This window comes from Budorcas taxicolor, chromosome 24 (genome assembly GCF_023091745.1).
Source record: "Budorcas taxicolor isolate Tak-1 chromosome 24, Takin1.1, whole genome shotgun sequence".
Lineage (NCBI taxonomy): Eukaryota > Metazoa > Chordata > Mammalia > Artiodactyla > Bovidae > Budorcas > Budorcas taxicolor.
In genome coordinates this window covers 20,012,370-20,022,402 of record NC_068933.1, presented here as the reverse complement: position 1 = coordinate 20,022,402, position 10,033 = coordinate 20,012,370, and the positions used below count along the sequence as shown (strand labels likewise).

The following is a 10,033-nucleotide window of genomic DNA, read 5'->3' as shown; positions in this document are numbered from 1 at the left end:
AGAATTTAAATTACTCTAAGCAGTTCTTTTGTCACTTGGTAACCCAGTACCCTAGGGTACTTACTGAATAAGGATTCTCTTCTCTATTGACTTCTGACACTTTCTGGGCTGTCTTTGGATCATCTCCTTCATTTGACACCAGTAGAATCTGTCTTTACCACAGCATTGTGTTTGGTGCAAACGTAATTGTGGTTTCAGACTGTGAATTTTAAATCATTATAACTAGGTTCAAGCACATCTTTAGTAATCAAAACAGGAACCTTTACAATAAACATTTTTGCCAATGAGAAATAAGTGTGTTTATTCCTATAGAATAAAAATCCATGCTTTGGGATTTGATGAACTCTTGGAAAGCATCTTCTGCATCCTGCTGGTTGTGGAAGCACTTAACCTGCAAAACAGTCGTCAAGATGCTTGAAGAAGTGGTAGTTGGTTGGCAAGAGGTCAGGTGTTTATGGTAGATGAGGCAAACGTTCATAGCCCAATTTGTTCAACTTTTGAAGTATTGGTTGTGTGGCGTGCAGTCAGGCATTGTCGTGGAAAAGAATTGGGCTCATTCTGTTGACCAATGCTGGCTGCAGGCACTGAAGTTTTTGGTGCATCTCATGAATTTGCTGAGCGTATTTCTCAGATGTCTAATGGTTTCATCAGAATTCAGAAAGCCGTAGTAGATCAGACGGGCAACAGACCACCAAACAGTGACCATGACCTTTTTCTGGTGCAAGTTTAACTTTGGGAAGTGCTTTCGAGCTTCTCAAACCAACCACTGATCTGGTCATTGCTGGTTGTCATAAAATCCGCTTTTCTTTAAACATCACACATTCCAATCAAGAAATGGTTCATTGTTGTTTCACAGAATAAGAGAAGATGACACTTAAAAACGATGATTTGTTTTATTTTCTGTCAGCTCATGAGACACCCATTTATCAAGTTTTTTCATCTTTCCAATATGCTTCAAATGCCGGATGACCTTAAAATAATCAACACTGAGTTCTTCGGCAACTTCTTGCGTAGTTATAAGAGGATCAACTTCAATGATTGCTCTTAATTGATCATTGTCAACTTCCAATGGCTGGCCACTACACTCTTCATCTTCAGGGCTCTTCTTTGCAAAACTGCTTGAACCACCACTATACTGTATGTTTGTTAGCAGTTCCTGGACCAAATGCATTGTTGAGGTTGTGAGTTGTCTCTGCTGCTTTACAATCCGTTTTGAACTCAAATGAGAAAATCACTCAAATTTGCTTTTTGTCTAACATCAGTTCTATAGTCTAAAATAAATATAAAATAAACAGCAAGTAATGTCATTAGCTAAAAATATAAAGCAAGAAATGTGTATTAAAATGATGTATAACATAACCATATTTATTTAAGAATGATTCCGATATCAAATAGCAAAGTTCAACAATGCAAAACCACAATTACTTTTGCACCAACCTAATAATAAGGCTAATCTTGATTCACCAACATGAAAACAGTCTTTTAGTCATTTCTGTGATAGATTTTATTTACTGTTGATTCATCATATATGGATCAGTGAAGGATAAATATAAAACCAGGTGTCCTGTGAAGATTCACCTCAACTCATAGCAATGGTAGCCAAATTGTTGGTTAGGAATTTTATATACATTTAGGAAGAATATTCATCAGAGATTATGGCAAAAGTTTTTATATCACCAAAGCCAAGACAGGGTCAGGGCTGGTCTTCCATAACAACAGGCTGATATTTGTTGAGGATTCATTATGAGCAGACCAAGTATTATTCTAAGTGCTTAACATGTGTTATCATATTTTTCCTCAAAATAATCTTCAGATTATTTCCTAATGACATAGATGCACAAAGATGGATGCTCGAAGAGCCAGAGGATATCATGAACAAGCAACTAAAATGTCTCAAAAAGACAAAAAAAAAAAAGAGTGTGAATAAAAAGATAGAAAATACAAAGAGGATTCCAATAGAAATTCTAGAGCTGAAAAATACCATAATTGGAATGCCAAATAAGGAAACTGATGCAGAGAGAGTGAGGATCACATATCTGGTAGGAGACAGAGCCAGAATAGGAATCTGTGCAGAGTTCACGGTCTACCCAGCTTGTCTACCTGACTACAAAAGAGCCCAGTGGACTTCAGGCTCCCTCTGTTCTCTTCACCTGCACTGTCCAGCCCCTCAGCCAAATGTTTACATTGTAAAAGAATCCTTTTTTAAAGCCCTTGCCCTGCAAATGACAGTGAAAGAATCATCCTAGCAAAGAATTTTAATAGCTCTGGGAAATAATGCGAACAGACTACAAACACATAAATAAAACTTAAAGAAAAAGATAGCATTTTGTATAAAATATTACAACAGTTCTAAAAGATTTTACAACCCAAAATTACAGAACAAAGGACTACAAATCTCACAAGACACTGATTTTGGGGATCTTAAGAATATTCTGAAAATCTGTAAGACAGTGTGGACTCTACCCACCGAAAACTCTTAGATTCATTCGCTTTAAAATATTGCAGCTCAACAAAGTTACCCCTCAAAAAAATCACAACTAGAGATCAAGATATATAAGCAAACATCACTTTACCAGAATTTTATAAATTTTACCAGCCTCAATTAGGAAAATAAGTGACCAAATGACTATGATGTAAGCTTAAATTAAAAAAAAAGATTTTTATATACAGCAAATTTCAAATACTATAATTACAAATGTATTTTACCGAAAAAAAATCATCGAATATTAAAAGTTCTGACCCCGGATGGTAACATTATAATGAATGTTTCTTTTCTTCTTTATACTTGTTGACATTTTAAATTTTCCCACAAGAAGCATTTAATAATTTTATATTTATTTAAAATATAATGGAAACTGGAAAAAGCAGATAGCAAAATACACATTCAGTATTAAGCTAATTTGGGGGACAAAATGTGAGCCCAGGAATGTTAAGATTAGATGAATTATTTGTTAATATTTATTTTCTTTTGCCTGCATTTCTTCAGTAAGCATATATTATTTTATATCAGAATAAAGTTAGACTATCACATTCTATATAATGACTTAAAATTACTAATATGTTCTTGAAAAGAAAATGTAATGTGAAGATGTGTTATGATCTTTTTGATTATAAAACCAACCCTTGAAAGCACCAAAATCGGGGCTTATTTCTCCAGACCTCTGAATATCAGACAGGCTTTTGTCTGTCTCAGTTAGTGTGTATTTCCAACACTGAGTACACTGCTAATTACAGAGGAGCTAGCACTTCAAAATTATTTCCTAAAGTACAAACACATGAAAAGATGCTCAACATCACTCATTATTAGAGAAATGCAAATCAAAATTACAATGAGATATCACCTCACACCAGTCAAAACAGCACTCATCAAAAAGTCTACAAACAATACATGTTGGAGATGTGAAGAAAAGGGAATACTCTTGCACTGTTGGTGGGAATGTAAATAGATACAGCCACTATGGAAGACAATAGGGAGATTCCTTAAAAAACTAGAAATAAAACCACCACCAGTTCAGATAAGTTCAGTTGCTCAGTCATATCTGATTCTTTGGGACTCCATGAATCGCAGCACGCCAGGCCTCCCTGTCCATCACCAACTCCTGGAGTTTACTCAAACTGGTGTCCATCGAGTCAGTGATGCCATCCAGCCATCTCTTTCTCTGTCATCCCCTTCTCCTCCTGCCCCCAGTTTCTCTCAGCTTCAGGGGTTTTTTTCCAATGAGTCAACTCTTCGCATGAGGTTGCCAAGTATTGGAGTTTCAGCTTTAGCATCAGTCCTTCCAATGAACACCCAGGACTGATCTCCTTTAGAATGGACTGGTTGGATCTCCTTGCAGTCCAAGGGACTCTCAAGAGTCTTCTCCAATACCACAGTTCAAAAGCATCAATTCTTTGGCACTCAGCTTTCTTCACAGTACAACTCTCACATCCATACATGACTACTGGAAAAACCATAGCCTTGACTAGATGGACCATTCTTGGCAAAGTAATGTTTCTGCTTTTGAATATGCTATCTAGGTTGGTCATAACTTTTCTTCCAAGGAGTAAGTGTCTTTTAATTTCATGGTTGCAATCACCATCCACAGTGATTTGGAGCCCAAAAAATAAAGTCTGACTCTGTTTCCACTGTTTCCCCATCTATTTACTATGAAGTGTTGGGACCAGATTCCATGATCTTAGTTTTCTGAATGTTGAGGTTTAAGCCAACTTTCTCACTCTCCTCTTTCACTTTCATCAAGAGGCTCTTTAGTTCCTCTTCACTTTCTGCCGTAAGTGTGGGGTCATCTGCATATCTGAGGTTTTTGATATTTCTCCTGGCAATCTTGATTCCAGCTTGTGCTTCTTCCAGCCCAGTGTTTCTCATGATGTTTTCTACATATAAGCTAAATAAGCAGGGTGACAATATACAGCCTTGATGTACTCCTTTTCCTATTTGCAACGAGTCTGTTGTTCCATGTCCAGTTCTGACTGTTGCTTCCTGACCTGCATATAGGTTTCTCAAGAGGCAGGTCAGGTGGTCTGGTATTCCCATCTCTTTCAGAATTTTCCAGTTTATTGTGATCCACCCAGACAAAGGCTTTGGCATAGTCAATAAAGCAGAAGTAGATGGTTTTTCTGGTACTCTCTTGCTTTTTCGATGATCCAGCAGATGTTGGCAATTTGATCTCTGGTTCCTCTGCCTTTTCTAAAACCAGCTTGAACATCTGGAAGTTCACAGTTCACGTATTGCTGAAGCCTGGCTTGGAGAATTTTGAGCATTACTTTACCAGCGTGTGAGATGAGTGCAATTGTGCGGTAGTTTGAGCATTCTTTGGCATTGCCTTTCTTTGGGATTGGAATGAAAACTGACCTTTTCCAGTTCTGTGGCCACTGCTGACTTTTCCAAATTTGGTGGTATATTGAGTTCACACTTTCACAGCATCTTTCAGGATTTGAAAGAGCTCTACTGGAATTCCATCACCTCCACTAGCTTTGTTCATAGTGATGCTTTTTAAGGCCCACTTGACTTCACATTCCAGGATGTCTGGCTCTAGGTGAGTGATCACACCATCGTCATTATCTGGGTCATGAAGATCTTTTTTCTACAGTTCTTCAGTGTATTCTTGCCACCTCTTCTTAATATCTTCTGCTTCTGTTAGGTCCATACCATTTCTGTCCTTTATCAAGCCTATTTTTGCATGAAATGTTCCCTTGGTATCTCTAATTTTCCTGAAGAGATCTCTAGTCTTTCCCGTTCTATTGTTTTCCTCTATTTCTTTGCATTGATCGCTGAGGAAGGGTTTCTTATCTCTCCTTGCTATTCTTTGGAACTCTGTATTCAGATGCTTATATCTTTCCTTTTCTCCTTTGCTTTTCACTTTTCTTCTTTTCACAGCTATTTGTAAGGCCTCCTCAGACAGCCAGTTTGCTTTTTTGCATTTCTTTTTCTTGGGGATGGTCTTGATCGCTGTCTCCTGTACAATGTCATGAACCTCCGTTCATAGTTCATCAGGCACTCTGTCTATCAGATCTAGTCTCTTAAATCTATTTCTCACTTCCACTGTATAATCATAAGGGATTTGATTTAGGTCATACCTCAATGGTCCAGTGGTTTTCTCTACTTTCTTCAATTTAAGTCTGAATTTGGCAGTAAGGAGTTCATGATCTGAGCCACAGTCAGCTCCCAGTCTTGTTTTTGCTGATGTATAGAGCTTCTCCATCTTTGGCTGCAAAGAATATAATCAATCTGATTTCGGTGTTGACCATCTGGTGATGTCCATGTGTAGAGTCTTCTCTTGTGCTGTTGGAAGAGGGTGTTTGCTATGACTAGTGCATTCTCTTGGCAAAACTCTATTAGCCTTTGCCCTGCTTCATTCCGTACTCCAAGGCCAAATTTGCCTGTTACTCCAGATGTTTCTTGACTTCCTACTTTTGCATTCCAGTCCCCTGTAATGAAAAGGACATCTTTTTTGGGTGGTAGTTCTAAAAGGTTTTGTAGGTCTTCATAGAACCATTCAACTTCAGCTTCTTCAGCGTTACTGGTTGGAGCATAGGCTTGGATTATTGTGATACTGAATGATTTTTGAGATTGCATTCAAGAACTGCATCTCGGACTCTATTGTTGACCATGATGGCTACTCCATTTCTTCTAAGAGATTCCTGCCCACAGTAGTAGATATAATGGTCATCTGAGTTAAATTCACCCATTCCAGTCCATTTTAGTTCACTGATTCCTAGAATGTCGACATTCACCCTTGCCATCTCCTGTTTAACCACTTCCAATTTGCCTTGGTTCATGGACTTGACATTCCAGGTTCCTATGCAATATTGCTCTTTACAGCATCGGACCTTGCTTCTATCACTAGTGCCATCCACAACTGGGTATTGTTTTTGCTTTGGCTCCATCCCTTCATTCTTTCTGGAGTTATTTCTCCACTTATCTCCAGTAGCATATTGGGCACCTACCCACCTGCGGAGTTCCTCTTTTGCCTTTTCATACTCTTTTGGGGTTCTCAAGGCATGAATAATGAAGTATTTTATACTGAAGTATAAAACCACCATAATACCCATCAATCCCACTCCTAGGCATATACTTTGAGGAAACCAAAATTGGAAGAGACACATGTATCCCATTGTTCATTGCAGCACTATTTACAATAGCTAGAACATGGAAGCAACCTAGATGTCCATCGACAGATGAATGGATAGAGAAGTTGTGGCACATATACACAATGGAATATTACTCAGCCATAAAAAGAACACATTTGTGTCAGATCTAATGAGGTGGGTGAACCTAGAACCCATTATACAGAGTGAAGTGAGTCAGAAAGAGAAAGATAAATACCATATTCTAACATATATATACGGAATCTAGAAAAATGGTACTGAAGAATTTATTTACAGTGCAACAATGGAGAAACAGACATAGAGAAAAGACTTATGGACATGGGGAGAGGGGAGGAGAGAGTGAGATGTATGAAAAGAGTATCATGGAAACTTACATTACCATATGTAAAATAGATAGCCAACAGGAATTTGCTGTATAGTTCAGGAAACTCAAACAGGGGCTCTGTATCAACCTAGAGGGGTGGGATGGGAAGGGAGATGGGAGGGAGATTCAAAAGGGAGGGGATTTATGTATAGCTATGGCCAATTCATGTGAGGTTTGACAGAAAACACCAAAATTCTGTAAAGCTATTATCCTTCAATAAAAAATAAATTAATTTAAAAAAATTCTCCAAAAAACAATTATTTGTTAAAGTAATTCCACATATTCAGTCTATGCCAACAGAACGTTAGGTACTAACTGGTAACAAGAAATTTACTCATGTGATATCAGAGCTCCTCATCCTTCAGGCAGAGCAAAGACTGCAAACAAAATAAAGGTTTTCCACTAACTTAAATACTTATTCTTCTTACCTCCTACTTGATAGTGTATAATTTTTGGAAAACAACTTCAACATTTAAGATTATTTCTCCTATTTTCAAAATGAAGATATAATTATGTAATTTTAGCAATATTACATTAGGTAAGTGTTAATACAACTAACCTGCAGATCCATCTGAATATATGATGAACCAGACTGAGTTCAACCATATTGTACATTTTTATAACTCACTGATTTTTTGTATGATTTTAAGTCTTAAATTTTACAGGAATGATGCTATTTTATATTTTTATCTTAAGGGATTTAAAAGCAATACCTCATTCTTTTTTTGCAGGTTATTTTGGTGAAATACTCATGGAGAAATCACACAAAACTCTTTTTTACATCTTATTCATTTAGTTATCTTCTTGGCAGACACTGTTAACAAGATGGTGAAATACAATAGATTTTAATAGCGAAATAAAATGTTGCAATCAAGACCCTTTGTAAAAAAGCATTTTAATTAATATGCTATATTTTTTTCTAATTGTAGCACTGAATATGAATTTGTAACAGAGATCTTAATTTCTATCACTATCATGAGAAAATAAAGAGATACAGTTTACTGTATATTTGTTCTCTTAATAAATCTTTTATAATAATGAGGAATATTTTATGAAATAATAATGTACAAAACAAAAATTATGGTTTCCTGTGATGAAAGAATTTATCAAAGCTTTTAGAGGGTGATTAAGTTGAAAAGGATACAAAAGAAGCCAACAAAAATGCTTTACTTATAAAGGATTTTATACTAGTTTAAGTATATCCAACTTTGAAAATTTTTGGTAAGTTCTCAACAAATTTTTAATTAATTTGGAAAACCAGTATGCAGATATTATATACAAATAGAAATTTGTATAAGAGCATCAGGAATCATCTTCATAGTCTGAGTCATAAAGCAAGTCTCAAAAAATTTCAACTGTTTGAGTTCACATAGAGTATATTCTATGACAAAGAAGGAATAAGCTGAAAATTAACAAAAGATACCTAGAATATGCTTAAATATTTGGAACATAAATAATGAAAATAATCCATGGGTCAAAAAAAAACATTTCAAAAACAACTAGAAAGTGTTTTGTACTAAATGATGACAGAACTTCCCAGGTGGTGCTAGTGGTAAAGAAACTGCCTGCCAATACAAGAGACAGAGATATAAGAGACATGGGTTCAGTCTCTGGCTCAGGAAGATCCCCGGGAGGAGGGCATGGTAACCCATTCTTGCCTGGAGAATCCTATGGACAGAGGAGCCTGGCAGGCTACAGTCCATAGGGCTGCAAAGAGTCAGACACAACCGAAGCAACTCAGCATGCAGGCATGACAATATAACATCAAAATCTGTAATACAGGTAAAATTGATCACCTGAAAATAAATCATAAAAAGCTAAAATAAAAAGCTTTTAAATGAAAGAAGAAAAATGTGATAAACAAAAGAACAGAAATTATGAGGGGAAAAAAACAAATTAGATAAAATATCTGAAGTCAGAGTTGATATTATGAGAAGAGCAATAAAAATGATAAAACTCAATGTATACAAAAAATAGTAGCATTTCCACACACTAACAATGAGCAATTTAATAAGGAAATTAAGAAATAATTTCTTTTACAGTAGCACCAAAAATAAGAAAATACTTAAGAATAAACTAAGGAAATGAAAGACTTGTACACTGAAAACTACAAAATAAGGCTGAAACACTGACACAAATAAGTGGGAAAATATTTTGTGTTCACGGATTGGAAAACTTAGTGTCGTTAAAATGCACATACTATCCAAAATAATCTATAGAGTCAATGCAATACCTAGCAAAACACAATGATACTGTTTGTAGAAACTGAAATAAAGAAATCTAAAATTCATCAGGAATCAAAAGAACCCCAAAGAGCCAAAAGAATTTTAAGAAAGAATAAAAAAGTGGTTGCATCATACTTCCTGATTTCAAAATATATTTCACACCTAAGTAAACAAAACAGTATGGCACTGGCATAAAAAACAGATATATATACGAATGAAAAGAAAAGAGAGCCTGGAAAGAAACTGGCAAATGATCTTTGCTGAGAGAGATAAGTTCACACAATAGGAAATGGACAGTCTTTTTAACAGATGGTGCTGGGAAAACTGTATATACACATGCCAAGAACTTATTTTGGACTCTTATACTATACACAAAAATTAACTCAAAATGAATTAAAGATCTAAACATGAGACCTCAAACTATGAACTCCTAGAAGAAATTATAGAGGAAAATCTGTGTGACATTGGATGGCAATGATATCTTGCATAAGGTAAAAGCACAGGCAACAAAAGTAAAAAGGTAAATGGGACTACATCAAACTTAAAACCTGTGTGAGCATGCTAAGTCGCTTTAGTCATGTCCATCTCTTTGCGACCCCATGAACTGTAACCTGCCAGGTTTCTCTGTCCATGGGATTCTCCAGGCAAGAATACCAGAAGGGGTACCATGCCCTCCTCCAGGAGATCTTCCTGACCCAGGGATTGAACCCACATCACTTATTTCTCCTGCATTGGCAAGCCAGTTCTCTACCACTAGTGCCACCTAGGAAGCCCTAAAAACTGTACATATTATAGGAAATAATCAACAGGGCAGAAAAAGCAACCTATGGAATGGGAG

At 36.3% G+C, this 10,033-nt stretch overlaps 1 pseudogene; it reads right to left on the bottom strand.

Moving 5' to 3' along the window:
- Positions 1–240: 240 nt before the first annotated feature.
- LOC128068177 (histone-lysine N-methyltransferase SETMAR-like) lies at positions 241–1,265 on the bottom strand (annotated as a pseudogene).
- Positions 1,266–10,033: the final 8,768 nt, after the last annotated feature.